This window comes from Eurosta solidaginis, chromosome 4 (genome assembly GCF_040869045.1).
Source record: "Eurosta solidaginis isolate ZX-2024a chromosome 4, ASM4086904v1, whole genome shotgun sequence".
Taxonomy (NCBI): Eukaryota; Metazoa; Arthropoda; class Insecta; order Diptera; family Tephritidae; genus Eurosta; species Eurosta solidaginis.
This window is the reverse complement of record NC_090322.1, coordinates 130,082,594-130,102,268: the sequence shown is the minus strand read 5'-3', so window position 1 is coordinate 130,102,268 and position 19,675 is coordinate 130,082,594. Positions and strand designations below refer to the sequence as shown.

Below are 19,675 nucleotides of genomic sequence, written 5' to 3'. Positions count from 1 at the left end.
TTTGATTATTTTTAGACCTTAGAGTTATATTAGGTAAACGTCAGTTATAGATGTATAACAATTTTGGAAAAGCTTGCAGGTAAATAACCAAGTACGAGATACAACTATTCTAGAAGGCATGTTCATGAAAAGTCTAGACCTTAGGAGAAATAGGTGAGCGAGGTGTTGAAAACAACAGTAAGCAGTGACGCAGTCTCCTTCCTTGAGCAACTTTTCGGTACTGTTTTCGGGATAATATCGATACTTATTTGAGACTGTTTTGAAATCAATTTGAAATTATTTTGAGATTCTTTAAGGGCCTTTTCGGGACTTCTTGAGTACAAAATCGGTTATTTTTCACAGTTTTAGATTGTTTTCTGGATCGATTTAGGACTATTTAAGATTATTTCTGAACCATTTCTGGATTATTTTGGGGTTGTTTTCATAATTGCTTCGGGAATATTTCTAGATGACTTCGGGACTATTTGGAAACCGTTTCGGTATTATTTTAGGGATCTTCATGACTTTTTAGGACTATTTCTCGTTCCTTTAGGAACTGTGATGGAAATATTCTTGTGGCTGTTTCGTATCAGTGTTTTGTTTGTTTTCGAAATAATATCAGCTAGATTATTTCGTAACTATTTCGGGATTATCTTGTTATAGTTTGGAGATGGTTTTCGGAGCCATTTAGATGCTGGTAGAGAATCATTTCGAAGGGATTGCTACGAGATATTTTTGAACTATCGCCCGATCATTTCGAGATAGTTTATGGAACTACTTCGAGACAATTTATGGATCATTTCGTAGAAATGGGCTTCATGGGAGTAAAAAAGCCCCATCCTTTTACGAAATCCAGTATAATCTTCCTGCTACGGATCATTGCGAGTTTATCTCCGCCCTATTATGTGCGGTGTAATGTCAAAATCATTTCGGGGTTGTTTCGCGACAATTATCTGGACTCTCTCGGAACTATTTCTAGTATCATATTGGGCGCAATATTTTTAACAAATGCTTGTTTAAAAAAAATTTGTCTTCTTGAGCTTGTCGCCAACTTTACACACATCGAGTAATAAAATTCGATATCATCCTGTTTTCTTCTTATAGGGATAAACGGGCTCTTTTACCTTTGAGTTGTACGTTCAATAGAGTATCGGGAACTGTTTTTTGAGTCAACAAACAGCGAGGATCCCTTCAAACCTCACTATTGCGGATGGTATAAAATTATTTTCAGGCCTCTTAAATTAGAAAATATAAATACGTATTTTAAAACAAGCAGGTTAGGTTGAGGTGGCTGCCCGAGGGCACACTTACGCCAGGAGTATTAGGCCCATTGTGATACCACGAAAATACACCGTTACCTTTCCTCTTCGAACTATTTTGAGGACCTGATGAAAGCTACCAGGTCCTTGACGTCATGCTCCACAACCTGGCTCAGATTATCTAGAAATGTGCTCTTTTAGTATTAGCTTGCATGTGGCCAGGAAGGATCTGCCTGGTTGTACCCTGTCTAGCGAGTTCACCTGAAATGCAGTTTCCCCCGATGTCCCTATGTTCAGGGACCCATGTGAGGCTTACACGGTTCTGTTGTGCCATCTCGGCGACAGTTTAGTGTTAGTTCAGAATTGAACGAGTAGGAGCCAAGATATTTTATGGCAGCTTGGCTGTCGCTGAAAATAAAGATTTCTTTGCTGGCATTGTATGTCCCTATCCTAGCTGCGGCTTCAATTATGGCTGCAACTCCTGCATGGAATACACTGCAGTGGTCGGGTAGTCTGAACGAGAGCTGGAGGTCAAGGTCCCTTCCAACTCTACCGTTTAGTTTGGAGCCGTCCGTGTATATGGAAATGCTGCTGTCAATAGCAAGGCACCTATCCGACTCCGTCCAGTTAAAACAAGTAACTAAACCTGAAAGTTAACTGCATATGCAAATTAATGTCATAATCTAACAAAAAACTGTTTGGAAGCTACGTAAAAATAAATAAGTGAGCAAAGCAAAGTACACCTTCTAATGTATATTGGAGAGCTGCTTCCAATTCGACAAGAGTTTTATAAAGATTTACAAGTTAATATAACAAAGTCCACAGGACGCATTTCTAAAGAGATCAAAATATAAACTAATTGGGCTAATTTATATCTGAATATCCACATGAATGCGAAAATTTCGTGTATCAACTTTGTACTGGTCTAAATTAAAGTAGAATTATGCTCAGTGATTTGTCGGCCACCGTGGTGTAGTGGTAGCGTGCTCCGCCAACCACACCAAAGGACCTGGGTTAAAGTCCCGGGCAAAGCAAAATTGGAAATTTAGAAAAAAGTTTTTTTCAGTTACAAAAACGTTTTTCTAAGCGGGGTCGCCCCTTGAAAGTGATTTGGCAAACAGGAAAAGCTTCTCTGTGAAACTTCATATACCTTGCAGAAGCCGTTCGGACTCGGGATAAAACATGTAGGTCCCGTCCTGCCAATTCGTAGGAAAAGTTAAAAAGGAGCACGGCACAAATTGGTAGAGAAGCTTGGCCTTAATTTTTCCGAAGTAAATCGGACAACACATTTTTTTGTATTATTTGAACTTGAAGTTTAGAGGAAAAAGTTAAATTTACCAGTGTTTGATTTAAAAAAATCTTTGAGAATCCCCTTCACCGGCTGTTCTACTTTTGTACCCTATGAGAGTGCGCTGGCTGATATACAGATAAATATTATGCCATACTAAATTATTGGCCTTTAATAAATTAAATATTGCCATTTTTAACTGCTACCTCCCGAACTACCATTATGTTGCAATAGAAATTCAAAATATGAAATACTATGTTCACGTGATGAATTGTTGATTTTCGCGTTTAACCAATATCGATTTTGATTACTGCGGCGCATCGACACACACACAATTCAGTGCTTACGGCTGCTCTATGCAAATGTTATTTGCGAAAATGTTATACTCACGTATTTAATCTTTTAAAAATATTTTCGCATATTACTATTTTTTTTTATTGGTTCCGCATTTGATAAAACCAAATTGTCACAAGCTGGAAAATAAGATGTTAAATAAATCAAAACCTAAGATTTTAAAATTATTGTCGACCTAAAACCATAATTTGCAAAAAATTATAAACAAGTTTTAGCTGCAAACAAATAAAAATTTTATACATATATATATGAATGCCACTGATGTGCTATATATCTTTAGTAAGATTAGTTATAGCCAAAGACCTTAATGATCAACTAGCGACTAACCGCTGCATGTTGAGTTCCATATTATTATTGATACATATGAACATATAAGACTGCCTATAACCTAATAACGAAATACAGATATTTTACGTTAGTATGTTGTAGTATAGAATAGAATACAACTATAAAGCAGTCTGTTTCTACAGTAAGTTTAAGAGAAGATAAGACTAGCAGAATTATTTTCAGAAAAAAGATAGTCTTTGTCTTCCTCTACTTCTACCTTTTCTCCTAAACGGAACTAGTTAAAGAAATGGCAGGTTATAACAATTTTGAGAAATATCGTATGGTGAAAAGTTTTTTTTTTACATTCTCACCAGATTAAAAGAAACCCATTACACCCCACACATTCTGTATATTTCCATTTGATTTGTTTAAAAAAATTCACGAATTAATTAGGACCGCTTTTTTATCATGATTTAATTATTCGAAAGGCTATATACATTTTAAGAGTAATTAAAAGCGAAACTTATAAACATATCCGTAAAAGTGCAGCAAAAAATAAAACGGCAGTAAAAGCTGGACTTATAACATTTTCCGTTAAAACATGAACTAATGATTTGTTCCATAAGAAGAAACATACCAGATAACTCCCTTCAAAGTGGACATAACAGGCTATTCAATTAAGGGGCAGAGCAGGGAGGGGGTTGTTGGTTCCTCTTAGCTCTCCCGTGAGCTTATGTGTTCTATTCACAAAATATTTTCCACTGAATAACAATGAACCCCTTTAACTACAAAAATTACCAATTTGCTTAGCGCCAGACGGCTTGGTTCAAAAACTAGATTTTCTAACAATGCAATATAAGGGTAACATTTTTCACCTTTGTTCATGCGTAAGGGTTTAACTTCGATAAAATTTTGAGGGGTATAGAACTCTATCATATATCCTTGGCACCGTTTTGTGAACATTTTGAGACTATATCGGAACAACTTCATAGACATATTATAAAATAAACTGTTATTAATAGTGAAATGATCCTGTAATTGTCCTGAAATTGTTCCGAATTGGTCTCTTAATAATTTTGAAATAATTCTGTAGTGTTTCGAAACAGTCTTGAAATGAAGTAATCCTGAAATTATACCTAAAATAATCTGGCCCCGATTCTGAAATTGTTCCGAACTGGTTCCGATATATTCTTGAAATGTTGCCGAAACGGTGAAGAAGTAGTCCCAAAACGGCCGGAAATATATGATATAGCTCCAACCCCTTCAAACTTTTATCCAAGTACGCCCATCCCCTGCGTGTGTACAAAGTTGACAGTTAGCTCCATATTAGTTGATTTGCACGGGCATCCCCACCCCCTCTCCCCCTTTAATGAATGATGTGTCCACTTTCAATTGAGTGATCTGGTATGTCTTCTTCTTATGGAAAATAATGATAGGTCCAGTTTTAACAGCCGTTTTTATATTTACCGCACTTTTACGGATATGTTTATAGGTTTCGTTTTTATTCACTCTTAAAATAAAAACACTTTTTATCGCCGTCCTTGCATTTGTAATACATTATAGATCTTCATTTGATGTGTACATGTTTTGCATTTTAAATATCTCAAATCGCATCATGTTCTTCCACACATTTTTACGTTGTTCGAACTTATTTCGCATACTAAAGTACAAATTGTCCATATGAATTTCTTATATGGAGGCGTTGAGGCTACTGCAGTCATTTAGTTCCGGTTAAGCATATATTTTTTTGTCTAAAATAACGAAAATTTTAAATGAATTTCTTTATTTAAACAAAATTAAAATACTTTTTCCAAGAAAATAATTATTATTTGTCAAATTTACACATTAGGACATAAGGGTATGATATCTGCTTTAAAAGCATGTCATAATGGGAATGGTATGGTAACTTCGGTAGGTTGCCAGCAAACTTTAGATACAAGAAGAAGAACCATCAATAAGTATACGTCAAGGCTATATCCGTTTAACTGTTTCCTCGCAACTTAGTAAGTACCAAATATCAATTAAATTTGGTGAACGGATTTTTTTTATTCAACATTTTTTTGGACCGATGGGTATATAGCTCCCATCAAAATGCTGACGTTTTGTCTACTATACCAGTATGAAGTAGGTAATATGTGTGCAATTTTGTAATTTGTTTCTAATATCAATAACAATTAACTTTTATGAAACTTATACTTTGTTAGTTTGAATTTGATTGTGCTAAAAAACTGCATACTCATACAAATTTAGAGAATAAAGGCTCGGCATTTTCTCGAAAATGTTTTTGAGACTGCCTCCGTGGTGCGGTGGTAGCGTACTCCGCCCACCACACCGATCCTGGGTTCATGGCCCGGGCAAAACAACATCAAAGTTTTGGAGACAAGTTTAGAATTTTTAGAAGAAAGTTTTTCGCGTTTTTTAGCGGGGTCGCTCCTCCGCAGTGATTTTCCAAGCACTCAGAGAGTATTTCTGCCATGCAAAGTTTCTCAGTGAAAACCCATCTGCTTGACAGACGCCGTTTGGATTCGACATAAAACATGTAGGTCCAGTCCCGAAAATTGTAGGAAAAATTTAAAAGAGCACGACGCAAACGGAAAGAGAACCCAGGTCTAAAATCTCTTCGGAGGTTAACGCGCCTTACATTTATTTTATTTTATCGAATATAAAGGAGAAAGTTAATTTATGAAATTTGATAAAAAATCTTACTGCAATTTTTCTTTTAGGTGATGGCAGAAGAATGAAATGGAACAACCCAAAAAATTATTTGCATGGAAAATCAGTTGGGTTAATAAATAATGACTTATCTTTGTCTATCACCAGCAAAACCCGCAGAATTCCTTTTTCCCGAAAAAGACGTTTTGCCGGTGAGCGTGAGCAACACGAAGCCTTTACCAAAGAGAAGAGGATAGGCGCATTTGGGACCAGCGCTCAAAACAACTTTAGCTTATAAATCCTCCGAAAATTACTATAGCCAACAAGTGCTTCTTTGGACTGAAAAGTAATTGAAAAGTCAAGTTCTATCTCGGCAAACTAAAATCGGGTGCTATGAGTCTGACAAAATCTTTTTTCTGTTGCGCTTGAAATAGTCGAGGGGAGAGTTCTCCTGAAAATTTGTCGTTTTTATGGTTGGTTTATCGAAGAAATTGTAAGGCTGAGCTAAACATTTAAGCTCTACGAGAATATGAACACAGTGCGCCAAATTAAAGTTCAAAGGTTTCCCTGGCTCGATCATGCTATTGGTACCGAAACTTTGCAGCAGAGGAAAGGAGATATCTGCACTGGGAAGAACAACAAGTAGCGGTGTCTAAGATCGGGTGTAACCGAACATTATTTATTCAGCGTGAGCTTCAATGTACAGTTCATTTCAAATAAATTACTTTTCTACATAACACTTAGCATCGCCCATTCATAGAAAATGTCTCCTAATTTCCTCTTAGAATAAAACTTGGTAAGTGATGTATTATTTAGACAAAAATAGTTTTCGCTAAGCTATAGGTTATTATTCTAGTCTAAGGCCCTTGCAGCTTTAAATTGTGACATATATTGGAGTGGCCATGCGAATAAGCGCAGTTTCGGCGTCGGATTCGTGGTGGGAGAGAGACTTTGTCGCCAAGTGCTGGCGTTCACGCCTGTGGACGAGCGTCTCGCCGCTATTCGAATAAAAGCAAAATTTTTTAATATATCATTCATCTGCGCCCATGCGCCGACAGAGGAGAAAGACGGTGAGGTGAAAGACACTTTTTATGAACGATTAGAACGCACATACGAGCGCTGCCCCCGTCATGATATAAAAGTCGTGCTTGGCGACTTTAACGCCAGGGTGGGCAAAGAAGGTGTTTTTGGCCCTACAGTCGGAAAGTTCAGCCTACACAATGAAACTTCTCCTAACGGACTGAGGCTGATTGACTTTGCCGGTGCTCGAAACATGGTCATATCAAGCACGAGGTTCATGCATAAAAAGATACATCAAGCTACATGGCTGTCTCCTGATCGAAATACTCGCAATCAGATCGATCACGTTGTGATAGACGGACGGCATGCCTCCAGTGTTTTAGATGTGCGAACGATCCGAGGACCTAACATCGATTCGGACCATTATCTCGTTGCAGCCAAAATACGCACCCGCCTCAACGCGGCTAAAAACAAGGAACAAAAAACACAAGGAAAGCTAGACGTCGAAAAGCTTCAATCACAACAGACTGCCAATGATTTCGCAACTCGACTCTCACACCTGCTCTCTGAGGGCACAACTCATCCTGAAGGAATACAGGAGCAGTGGGAGCATATCTCCAAAGCACTTCATACTGCCGCCGAGGAAAAAATTGGTTACCGGCGGCCACGAAAAAACAACTGGTATGATGAAGAATGCCGCGTTGCAACCGAAAGAAAAGACGCTGCCTACAGGGCTACGTTAAAAGCGAGCGCGACAAGAGGATTGTGTGAACGCTATCGTGAGTTGAAAAGGGAAGCGAGATGCCTTTTCAGGAAGAAAAAAGCAGAAGCAGAAAGGCGTGAGTGCGAGGAGCTTGAGCTGCTAGCCACCAGGAATAACGCCCGAAAATTCTACCAAAAAATACGGCGACAGACGGAAGGTTTTAAGCACGGGGCAAACTCCTGTAGGAATGAAAACGGCGACCTTGTAACTGATGTCCAGAGAGTGCTTAGATTATGGAGGGAACACTTCTCTGCTCTCCTAAATGGAGGCAGCAATTCACCGCGCAGAGATGAAGAACCCGATCCCGCAATCGATGATGATGGAATATATGTCCCCCCGCCCGATTATGACGAAGTTAGAATAGCAATAACCAGATTGAAAAACAACAAGGCCGTGGGCGCTGATGGATTGCCTGCGGAGCTATTCAAGTTCGGCGGCGAGGAGTTGGTAAGGCGCATGCAGCAGCTTCTTAGCAAAATATGGGCGGACGAAAGCATGCCCGACGGTTGGAATCTAAGTGTTCTTTGCCCAGTCCACAAGAAGGGGGATACTGCAAAATGCACCAACTATCGTGGAATCAGCCTTCTTAATATCGCATATAAGGTCCTTTCAAGTGTATTGTGCGAAAGATTGAAGCCCACCGTGAACCGGCTGATTGGACCTTATCAGTGCGGCTTCAGACCTGGTAAATCTACCATCGACCAGATTTTCACAATGCGCCAAATCTTGGAAAAAACCCGTGGAAAGAGAATCGACACACATCACCTCTTCGTCGATTTTAAAGCCGCCTTCGACAGCACGAAAAGGAGCTGCCTATATGCCGCTATGTCTGAATTTGGTTTCCCCGCAAAACTTATACGGCTGTGCAAAATGACGTTGAGCAACACCATCAGCTCAGTCAGAATTGGGAAGGACCTCTCCGAGCCGTTCGAAACTAAACGAGGTTTCAGACAGGGTGACCCCCTATCGTGCGATTTCTTTAATTTGATGCTGGAGAAAATTATACTAGCTGCAGAACTTAACCGCACTGGAACAATATACTATAAAAGCGTGCAATTACTGGCATATGCTGATGACATTGATATCATCGGCCTAAACACCCGCGCTGTTAGTTCTGCTTACTCCAAGCTGGAAAAAGAAGCGGTAAAGATGGGTTTGATGGTGAATGAGGACAAAACGAAGTACCTGCTGTCATCGAGCAAAGAGTCAGCGCATATGCGCCTTGGCAACCACGCTACTGTTGGCAGCCATAATTTCGAAATAGTAAAAGACTTCGTTTATTTGGGAACCAGCATCAACATTAGCAACAACATCAGCATTGAAATCCAGCGAAGAATCAATCTTGCCAATAAATGCTACTTTGGACTAGGTAGGCAATTGAAAAGTAAAGTCCTCTCTCGGCGAACGAAAATCATACTCTACAAGTCACTTATCGTACCCGTCCTGCTATATGGGGCAGAAGCATGGACCATGACAACAGCAGATGAAGCGGCTTTGGGAGTGTTCGAGAGAAAAGTTCTTCGAAAGATTTATGGACCTCTACGCGTTGGCGATGGCGAGTTCCGAAGAAGATTTAATGATGAGCTGTACGAGCTATACGCAGACATCAACATAGTCCAGCGAATTAAAACGCAGCGGCTGCGCTGGCTAGGCCATGTTATGCGAATGAAAGATGATGCTCCGGCCAGGAAAGTGTTTCTATCGGAACCCGCCTATGGAAGCAGAGGTAGAGGGCGGCCCCCACTCCGTTGGAAGGACCAGGTGGAAAACGATTCAAACTCCCTTGGTGTGACCAATTGGCGCCGGTTGGCGGAGCGAAGGAGCGACTGGCGCGCCTTGTTGGACGGCCATAACCGTTTAGACGGTTAAGCGCCAATTAAGTAAGTAAGTAAGTAAGGCCCTTTATATAAAACTTCTTACGATTTCTTTTGTATAAAAGGTGGCGTGATCCTTAACCGATTTTGTTAACTTTTTTTCGAAGCATTCATTTAGTGAAGCCAAGTTATCTGCCGAATTTTGTTACGATGTGTTTAACGATTTTGATTTATGATTAATAATATTTGTAAAATTGATTTTATCACAAGTGGGCGGTGCCCATATTCCAAAATTTTTTAGCACTTATATTTTGCGCCATAAAACCAGTCCACCTGCTAAATTATATTAGCTTAGCTTTTTTGAATTATCTCATTTTATCCATATTTACGTGGTTATCGTCCCCGATTTCGCTCATTTTCAATACCAATCTATTCTGTGTCCAGATTAACCCGTGTACCGAATTTTGTGAAGATATTTCAATATTTGCCCAAGTTATGGTGTTAACGGCCGGACAGGCGGACGGACGGAAATGGCTTAATGAAATTTTTTTTCGATACTGATGATTTTGATATATGGAAGTCTATATATATCTCGATGCCTTTATACCTGTACAACAAACCGTTATGTTACCAAAGTAATATACTTTGTGTGCAAAGCAAGCTGAGTATAAAAATTCTTATGCTGTACAACTTTCTTTTATTCGCCCACGTATTTATGACAGTTTTGTGTCAAAATGCTTCTCTAAATGGAATTTCATTGCTCTTTAGTATTTTTTTAATCAAAATAAGTTACGTAACTATTTACACAGGTTATCTAGCAACCGTCGTGGTGAAATGGTAGAGTGCTCCGCCTACCACACCAAAGGCCCAGTGTTCAGGTCCCGGGCAAAGCAATCACAAAAATATAGAAAAACTTTTTGTTTTTGTTGGTGTGACAAGCATCTGAGTGCATTTCTTCCAAGAAAAGCTTCTCATTGAAAATTGATCTGCCTAGCAGCTGCCGTTTGGAGTCGGCATAAAACATGTAGGTCCCGTTCGGCTAATTTGTAGGAGGGAGGAGCCAGATGTAAATTGGCAGAAAAGATCTTCGATGGGTGAACGTGCAAGGTATTTTTTTTTTTAATTTTATCTGGTATACAAAAAAATTTTATTTAGAACTCCAACAAGTTTAATTGCTGCCAATAAAATATTTCGAAATGGAAATAAAAGTATTACAATAGTATAAATACTATTAATTACATACATTTTTTGTAAATAAATAAAAATGCATGAAAAAGCGCGCATTTTCTGGCCGTGCTAAATTCTTAACCTACCTTTATGAAATTTTTAGTGTTTACTGGATTTATGGCAAAAACGGTGCAAATCCTTTATTTAGTGCCTCTGTTCTATTATTCATATTTTAATAAAAAACAAAATGCTATTGTAAAACGATTGATTATTTTATTGTTTATTGCGGCTTTGTTACTGGCTTTTTATGAAAGTGATAATTACGATACCAATTTCATTTATAACAAAGTATAAAATGGTATACAAATTTTTGGCAATTGATTGTCTGATGAACAGTTGTTAGTACCATGATTGAGCACAGTGCATTTAATTTATATTTAAACTAAAATTTAGAACTCGCCTACCATTGAAACAAATTGCATTATCACTAAAACATTAGCGTATTGGCGGATAATTATTATGACTAAAATTTTGTGAATATTGAATATTTTATAAAAAATCAGTTTATCAGAAAATAAATTTTTTATAAACATCTATTTGAGTAAATTCTTCCTCTCTCAGAGAAGTCTTCATTGGGTCTGTTTTTATACGATTTTTCGAATGAGACTATAATGAGACTAAAATAAAGGAAATGGTGCGTCATATTCGAAAATTTTAAAAATATGTGTCTTTTCATTAGACCGAACAAAAATATGGCGACAATAATAAAACATAAGTATAATTCGGCAGTTGTTAAACTGTAATACGTGGTGAAAAACAAAATAACTGACTTTAGGACCACTTGAAAAAAGAAGAGTTGACTTTATGAACATTTCGGAAAAGCCGGGTGGTTATAATGTTAATATCTTTGACATTGTAACCATTTAAAATTTAACGTTCTGACCATTTCCTATTTTCATAATTTCAATTGACACTGTTGCTAGTTAAACTGGTCGTAATTTCAATTAACGTTAAGACCGTTGGCCGTATGTCACTCCTCCATCATTTCCCAATTCCAGTTTTTGGTGAATGAAACGGTTTTCTCCTACAACTAATAAGTTAATTTAATACATTTGAAGTGGTGAGTAAAGTTTCAGCGTACAAAAAATTTAGTGCACCATGCCCAACTATGATTAGTACCTACGCATGTACGCAATTTCTTTTTTGCTCAATTGAATGCTAATTACCTACATTATTGGTGTATGATTAACTTTTTACTTACAGGTTACTGCACCAAAATAATGGCAATGTTTTATTAATACACATATACAAGCACATGTAGGAAGCATCCGGAATTATATGTATGTAATTATATGTATGTATATATGTCACACCTAGATCAAACCCATCAACCGAAAAATTGATTGCCTCCCCCATATGCGACAATTCATTTTAATGATCAGTGGAGGTCTTAATAAGTCGAGTATACAGTATGTTGGGTATTGATTTGGAAAGTGCGGTGGTACACATTCCATTTTAAGATTTTTGAGCTAGCTTTTTTAGATCTATATGCGCGATATCGAAAATAGCAAGATTTAAAGAATCTTGAACCTTAGTAATAAAGTTCTATCCATTAGGTCTTCAATGGTCTCTGCTCCTGAAGTAGGGATCGAATAGTCCTTTGAAGCACCTATTGGGGAATCCTGTTCTTTCTTAGATGTATGAACTGTAAGGACCTTTCAACTGCGTGTGTCGAAGGAAATTCAATGATGAGCTGTACTATACCACTTCTGTTTGACTTCTACATATCAAAGCTACCTTCACCACCAGAAGGAGTCACTATCGTTTCCTACGCCGATGACTGAACAATAATGGCCACAGGCCCAGGCCCAGGCCCACAGATCGATGAGCTTTGCAACAAACTAAGCGGCTATCTCCCTGATTCTCTCCTATTTACAACATGGACATCCAAATGTCGACCATTTTGAACATCCACGTCAATGGCACTACGCTACCGACTGTCTTACACCCTAAAATCTTGGTGTGACGTTATAAAAAGGATCTAAATTTTGGATGAGCATGCAGCCGCAATTGTAACGAAAATCCAGAGCCGTAATAGAATCCTCAAATCTCTTGCCTGCAGCACTTGGGGTGAAGATAAAAAAATGCTCATAACCACTTACAAATCAATTGGCCGGCCGATTGCAGCTACGCTTACCCGATATGGTCGTCAAGCCTAAAGGTTACTCACTGGAAGAAAATACAGGCCTGCCAAAATACTGCCCTCAGAACCGCTACGGGCTGTAATCTTATGTCCCAAGAACACCATCGATGTCGACCATTTTGAACATCCACGTCAATGGCACTACGCTACCGACTGTCTTACACCCTAAAATCTTGGTGTGACGTTATAAAAAGGATCTAAATTTTGGATGAGCATGCAGCCGCAATTGTAACGAAAATCCAGAGCCGTAATAGAATCCTCAAATCTCTTGCCTGCAGCACTTGGGGTGAAGATAAAAAAATGCTCATAACCACTTACAAATCAATTGGCCGGCCGATTGCAGCTCCGCTTACCCGATATGGTCGTCAAGCCTAAAGGTTACTCACTGGAAGAAAATACAGGCCTGCCAAAATACTGCCCTCAGAACCGCTACGGGCTGTAATCTTATGTCCCAAGAACACCATCTAAATAATCAACAGAAACTGTTTGGTTAGCATTTCATTTCTCTCCCTAATGGAGAGTACTCTCGCCTCATTATGTAGATGGTGTTCTTGGGACATAAGAAGACATCCCGTAGCAGTTCTGTGGGCAGTATTTGGCAGTCCTGTATTTTCTTCCAGTGAGTAACCTTTAGGCTTGGCGACCATATCGGGTAAGCGGAGTTGCAATCGGCCGGCCAATTGATTTGTAAGTGGTTATGAGCATTTCTTAACTTTACCCCAAGTGCTACAGGCAAGAGATGTGAGGATTTTATTACGGCTCTGGATTTTTGCAAAATTGCGGCTACATGCTCACCAAAAGTTTAGATCCTTTTCATAACGTCCCACCAGGCCTGCCAAAATACTGCCCTCAGAACCGCTACGGGCTGTAATCTTATGTCCCAAGAACACCATCTAAATAATCAACAGAAACTGTTTGGTTAGCATTTCATTTCTCTCCCTAATGGAGAGTACTCTCGCCTCATTATGTAGATGGTGTTCTTGGGACATAAGAAGACATCCCGTAGTAGTTCTGTGGGCAGTATTTTGGCAGTCCTGTATTTTCTTCCAGTGAGTAACCTTTAGGCTTGGCGACCATATCGGGTAAGCGGAGTTGCAATCGGCCGGCCAATTGATTTGTAAGTGGTTATGAGCATTTCTTTATCTTTACCCCAAGTGCTACAGGCAAGAGATGTGAGGATTTTATTACGGCTCTGGATTTTCGCAAAATTGCGGCTACATGCTCACCAAAAGTTTAGATCCTTTTTAGAACGTCACACCAAGATTTTAGGGTGTAAGACAGTCGGTAGCGTAGTGCCATTAATGTGGATGTTCAAAATGGTCGACACCCTATTTACAGGTCGCCGATGAGTTAGTCAGTGACAATGTCAGGTTTCGCGAGGCGAAAAAACTGGAGAGATCAGGGAGATAGCTGTTTACTTTGTTACAAAGCTTCTCGATCTGTGGGCCAGGGCCTGTGGCCATTATTGTGCAGTCATCGGCGTAGGAAACGAACCAACATAAAATTGTCGAAGTGTGCTATTCCTTAGCTAGAAAGCTGCCAGTCAACCCAACATAACCTAAGATCTGCCAAATATTTTACTTATACATACATATGTAAATTTTGCTCAATTACCTCACTGCGTACTGTGCCACATTAAGTGTAGCGTGGGTTTGTGTTCTAAAGATTTGTGTACAATCTATCAGGCGCGTCACAGACCCTTTTATGGTATTGGCCTCGGAAGCCTCATAGGTGCATCTATCATTATGAAGGCTGTGTTAACTTCACTTAATTGTGTACAATGCAATCAATAGTTCGTCATAAAATGTGAACAAAATAATTGAGACAAAAAAGTTGAAGCACCATTAAAGATAACCATCGAAGAAAAATTCAAAACAAAAGCCAGTACAAAGCCAACGCGTTTAAATAAATATATAGATTCAACAACAAACATATATACATGACTAACACTATAAGCTACTACTTAGTTATTATAAAATATGAGAATTCTGTGATTAAATATGGTGACATATAATAGAAATGCCGACGCCGAGAGCTAAGCGCTCGTTCACAGTTGATTTAGTTGATTGTGAGTGTTTTCTTGGATTATTATTATTTATATGTATTTTTTCTTGCTTATTGAAGTACTGAATTTTATTAATTCTTTTATTTAATACATACATACGACATTCATACATAACCAACGTATGCACATATTAATATGATTATGTATGTATGTACATTAGGGTGGTCCTTATAATCGAATGTAGTATTTTTTCCAGTCTCACCCCCTAGATCGGTTGCACCACGGTCAACTATATCGCACAAAAATTTTTATCCTGATTGTAGATGGTTTGGGCGTGTCGCAGGCGGGTCAAAGTTGAAATTGCTCTATGGACACTCAAAAAATAAAAGTGATTTTTCTTTTTATCTAATACTCGAAATCGGTAGTCCTATGGTAGAAAATATCAGATGCAAATTCTGGTCCCGATTGGAAACGCCTAAGGGGTGTCGCAGGGGGGTTGACTACCCTATGGAGAATCGAAAAATAAAAGTGATTTTTCTTTTTATGTAGTATCAGAAATAGATATCACTATGGTCGGAGATATCACATACAAAATTTGGTTATGATTGGAAAAGCCTAAGGCATGTCACAGGGGAGTAAAAGTTCAGACTACCCTATGGAGACTCGCAGAATAAAAGAGAAAGAGAAGAGAGGAGAATGGTCTGTATATAGTAACTTATGGGTTTTTTATCAATATTATAAGCAAATTAATGCACAAAATAAATTACGTTTTCAAGTGATCAAGAACTGAAGTTGATATTTCGTTTCAATATGGCATCGCGACAAAAAATTAAGATTTGTTAGTGGGCCTCATCGAAACCCAAATTACGGGTGCCAAGTTGCCTTCTAATGGGCAAGGTTTACGGGTTTTTTTCTACAATATTAGAAAAACTAAATTAAGTATTCGCGAGAGTGCATATCATGTGACAAAAGAGACGGAAGTGTTTTGGCAAAAAGCACGCATCCCTCTCAATTCTAAACATCATAGTGTTGCGAAGTTAGAAGCGTTATATATGAGATGGCGTTCGCTTTTTAAAAGCAGTAAACGTCATTCTGCATACCAAAAAGCGAAAGAGTCGATATTTTGCGAAGAATTGGAAAATTTATTTGATATAGCTCACAAAAAGCATTGAACATGATCAACAACCAAACTGATAAGGAGTTTCTAATCAATCAGAGGAAGAAAGGAAGTTGGGCGCATTTTCAAGAATAAATTGTACCGGAAATAATAAAGAAGTGCTTAAAAAAAAAGCTGCGATGTAGACTCGCTTGGAGGTAATAAACAGTCTTTGTTACTTTTTACAATTATGTAATTCCAGATATCATTTCAATACTGCGTTAGAAGAAGCCGTCGGTTAATCTTGACTTTCACCCCCCTGCGACGCGCCTTAGGCTTTTCCAATCGTAACCAAATTTTGTATGTGATATCTCCGACCATAGTGATATCTATTTCGGGTATTAGATAAAAAGAAAAATCACTTTTATTTTTCGAGTCTCCATAGGGTAGTCAACCCCCCTGCGACACCCCTTAGGCGTTTCCAATCGGGACCAGAATTTGCATCTGATATTTACTACCATAGGGCTACCGATTTCGAGTATTAGATAAAAAGAAAAATCACTTTTATTTTTTGAGTCTCCATAGAGCAATTTCAACTTTGACCCCCCTGCGACACGCCTAAACAATCTCCAATCGGGATAAAAGTTTTTGTGTGATATCTTCGGCTATATTACTATCGATTTAGGGGTTGAGGCTTTAGAAATCTGATGATAAAATTTTCTCCATACAAATAAGGGCCACCTTAATGTACATCGTGCAGAAGAAGATTGTTCACCAGCTCAGTCACACACCTACAACGCAGACAATACAAGAGAGCCTATTAGGCAATCTGGCTTTAAGTGAGGTCGTCGACTAGACAGTTGCTCAGTGGACCAGTGAGTTAGTCAGTTACTAGTAGCATACACTTTGTTGTACAATGCGAGTCTGAACCTACATAGGTAAGTGGATAGATAGAAGTAAGCGCTTCAGTGGCGAGTTAAAGGAGCTCTATGCCCTGAGGCGCACATTATTTTGTTTATCTTTTGAAAACGATGCGTAAAACCAATACACGGAGCTTTGAAAAATGTCTTGAAGCCGGAGTCGGTGTTTAAGAAGTTTGCCTCAGGCAAGGTAGAAAACTTTTCCGAGAACGAATAATCAAGAAAAGGGAAAGAAGAGGACTTAGGCGATTATGTTGAAGTGTGGGAGATAGCTCAGTGATGCTACGGATTCTAGAAATAAACCTGCAACACAGTAAAATGGCGTCAAGTGCATTCATTAATGGGGTATAGTATTAGCAGTTAGAACCTAGCGATAGTCAGATAGAGAAAGATGAACCCCTTTATTGATATACACTAAAAACTAGTATACAAGTCTGAGTTAAAAGGCTTTCAAAACAAGCATCAGGATTAGCATCAACCTGCAAAGGGTAGAGAAGGGAGGGGACCTTTAGAAACTCTAGGGTGACGAAAGGGATTGAATTTGAGGAGTTTGTAGATAGGAAGCTTGGGAAACATAAAGAGGTTGCTAATAAAGAAGAGTTCGAGGAACTCTAGAGCATCCTATCAAATACATTAATAACAGCTTACAACAGAGCTTGCCCATCAAGGAGGTCCAGTCAAAAAAAAAAAAAAAAAAATTTGTATGGTCTAGTAAAGCACTGATTCTTTTAAAAAAGTAGTTAAGGTAGAATTTAAAGTGAGGTAAGGATATAAAAAATGAAATAAAACATTTTAATAAAAACATTTCTGTGCAGTCAGCGACAATCACGGAAATATATAGATTGAGGAAGGTTTTATTGAAGAGAAAATTAGTCTACGGATCGAAGAAAAAGAGAATGGGTAGTGGTCACGTAGTAAAGAAGAATCCTACATAGCAACCCTCCGAAAAATGTTTCGTTGGCGCAGAGAGACAATTATTAAATACAGAGCATGTAGCACCAGGATTGACGACAGATACCAAAATTTAATGAGAGTTAAAAACCGTAACACATTGAAGCTCCTACCAAACACAGAGTTTACTTTCCTAAGCTACCATCAGAGCTCTGAGGCAACTGCCATTCATGCCTTCATAGCTCACTCGGCACTGCTGTGTCTATGTTCCAATATAAAGATTATCTGCGACTATGAATTCGCCACTTTTGCTTTTTGCTTCTTCATTTTACTTTAAGCTTTTATAATTTTTATACTCAGTTGTGCTAGCGTACAAAGTATATTTTTAATATTTTTTTCTTAACATTTTACTTTCAGGATGTCACGAAAACAAATTAAATGCAAGTAAAAATATTTACCTTATTCACGAATAGCAACAATAATGGAAATTAAGGGGAAAATTATATATAACTCAAGGAGTAATTTTTTTGATGTGGACCAAGCTTCGTACGAAATTAGGCATTCACTCATTTCAGTAAGATACAGTAAATTCTGATGCTTTTCCGATAATTTGGTATTATTTGTAAGTGTAAATGTGAGTGACACGGCGTCTTACCAAATCTGGCCCTTACACTACAGTATTAATTCACCACTATTCATTTGTAAAGCATTAAAATTGAACAAAACCCTTCTCTCGCCTTAATGGCCTGGTAGTGCTTTTGATTCCTCAACTTCCATTCGTTATTTTGTGTCGTTATTGCTTTAGATCATTTTTGATAATTGGTGGTCGTTTGAATTGCATATTAATTTGCGATACTTTAAAATATTCGCCAACTCTAAACAAAAACAATATAAAAAGTATGGGTTTGTGAAGCTTGTAGAATCTATTCAACATCTGTGCTCGCCAAACTAAGACTGTAGCTATTCGGAGCGATACAGCTGTCAGATCTAGAAACAGCAAGTAGCATGGGTCTGAGAAATCTGCTTGTAATAAGGTGTTAACCTTCCTATACTCGCGCCAATTATTGTAACATCTATACTCGCGCACGGTCTCACAGACCGATAGTTCATACCCCCTACAATATATTTTTTACATACTTCTTTTTTTGTAATATTATAATTATTTTAAAATTTAGGGTATAATGAACCAAATAGTGTGCATAGTACTTCATTTATTAACTATTTTACACACTTTCAGTCTACCACAAATCAGTCTTCAAATTTGAGATATTTTTCTTAAGTAATAGGAAAACAAAAATAAAATCTGAACATCTTCTTAAAAACAAAATAAACTTCTTAATAATAATAAAACACATATAAAAGTATATATTTATCTATGTTTGGCTTAATTTTGAGCCTCACCATAACAATCAGGGCATACTCGTGTCGGTCTCACGGACCTATTGGCGCCAAATGCTACAACACATACGCTTCGCACGAACGCACAGCGTGCACTATAACGAAATAAGCCACAAATCCGACAGCTAGCATAGAGCTCAGCTCTACAGATTTTCGTGCATAAAAATAATTACGAAAATGTGTTTCGTCGGTCTCAGAGACCAGGTTTTGATACAATTTTTTTAGTTCGGTCGTTGGCAAAACTTCAGGTTATACAAAGGACTTATTCGGTAAATGGAAGCCTTCACAGACCAGCCAGTTCAACCTTACCTAAACTAACTTAGGACTCCAGAGTTTTGTTCAGAAGCGCTCTATAATGGTTTAGAGTTCAAGCACGAAAAGTTGCCAACAGATAACGCTTTGACCTGAGCCTTTCTTTGCATATTTGATCGTCCTCTATCCCAATAATATTTATAAAGTTTTCGCAGTAAGTTTATACGTCGACTGTGAGCACAGCATATATTTTCATAAGGTTTGGAATGGTGGATTGTGCCGTGCCCCCAGAGAAGTTCAAATTCGTTATAATTTCCAATCTTTGAAATCTGCTTCCTATGTAAATT

General features: G+C 38.2%; 2 protein-coding genes across 2 annotated transcripts in view; both read left to right on the top strand.

Annotated features, from left to right (window-relative positions):
- LOC137250331 (uncharacterized) overlaps window positions 1–19,675 on the top strand; it is a 316,174-nt gene that overhangs the window by 191,557 nt on the left and 104,942 nt on the right. The window lies entirely within an intron of this gene.
- Window positions 18,165–19,675, top strand: part of LOC137250327 (probable peptidoglycan muropeptide transporter SLC46) — a 52,015-nt gene continuing 50,504 nt past the window's right edge. Inside the window, exon 1 of the mRNA XM_067782933.1 lies at window positions 18,165–18,300. The gene's annotated coding sequence lies outside the window, so the exon portion shown is untranslated. The remainder of the gene's footprint in view (window positions 18,301–19,675) is intronic.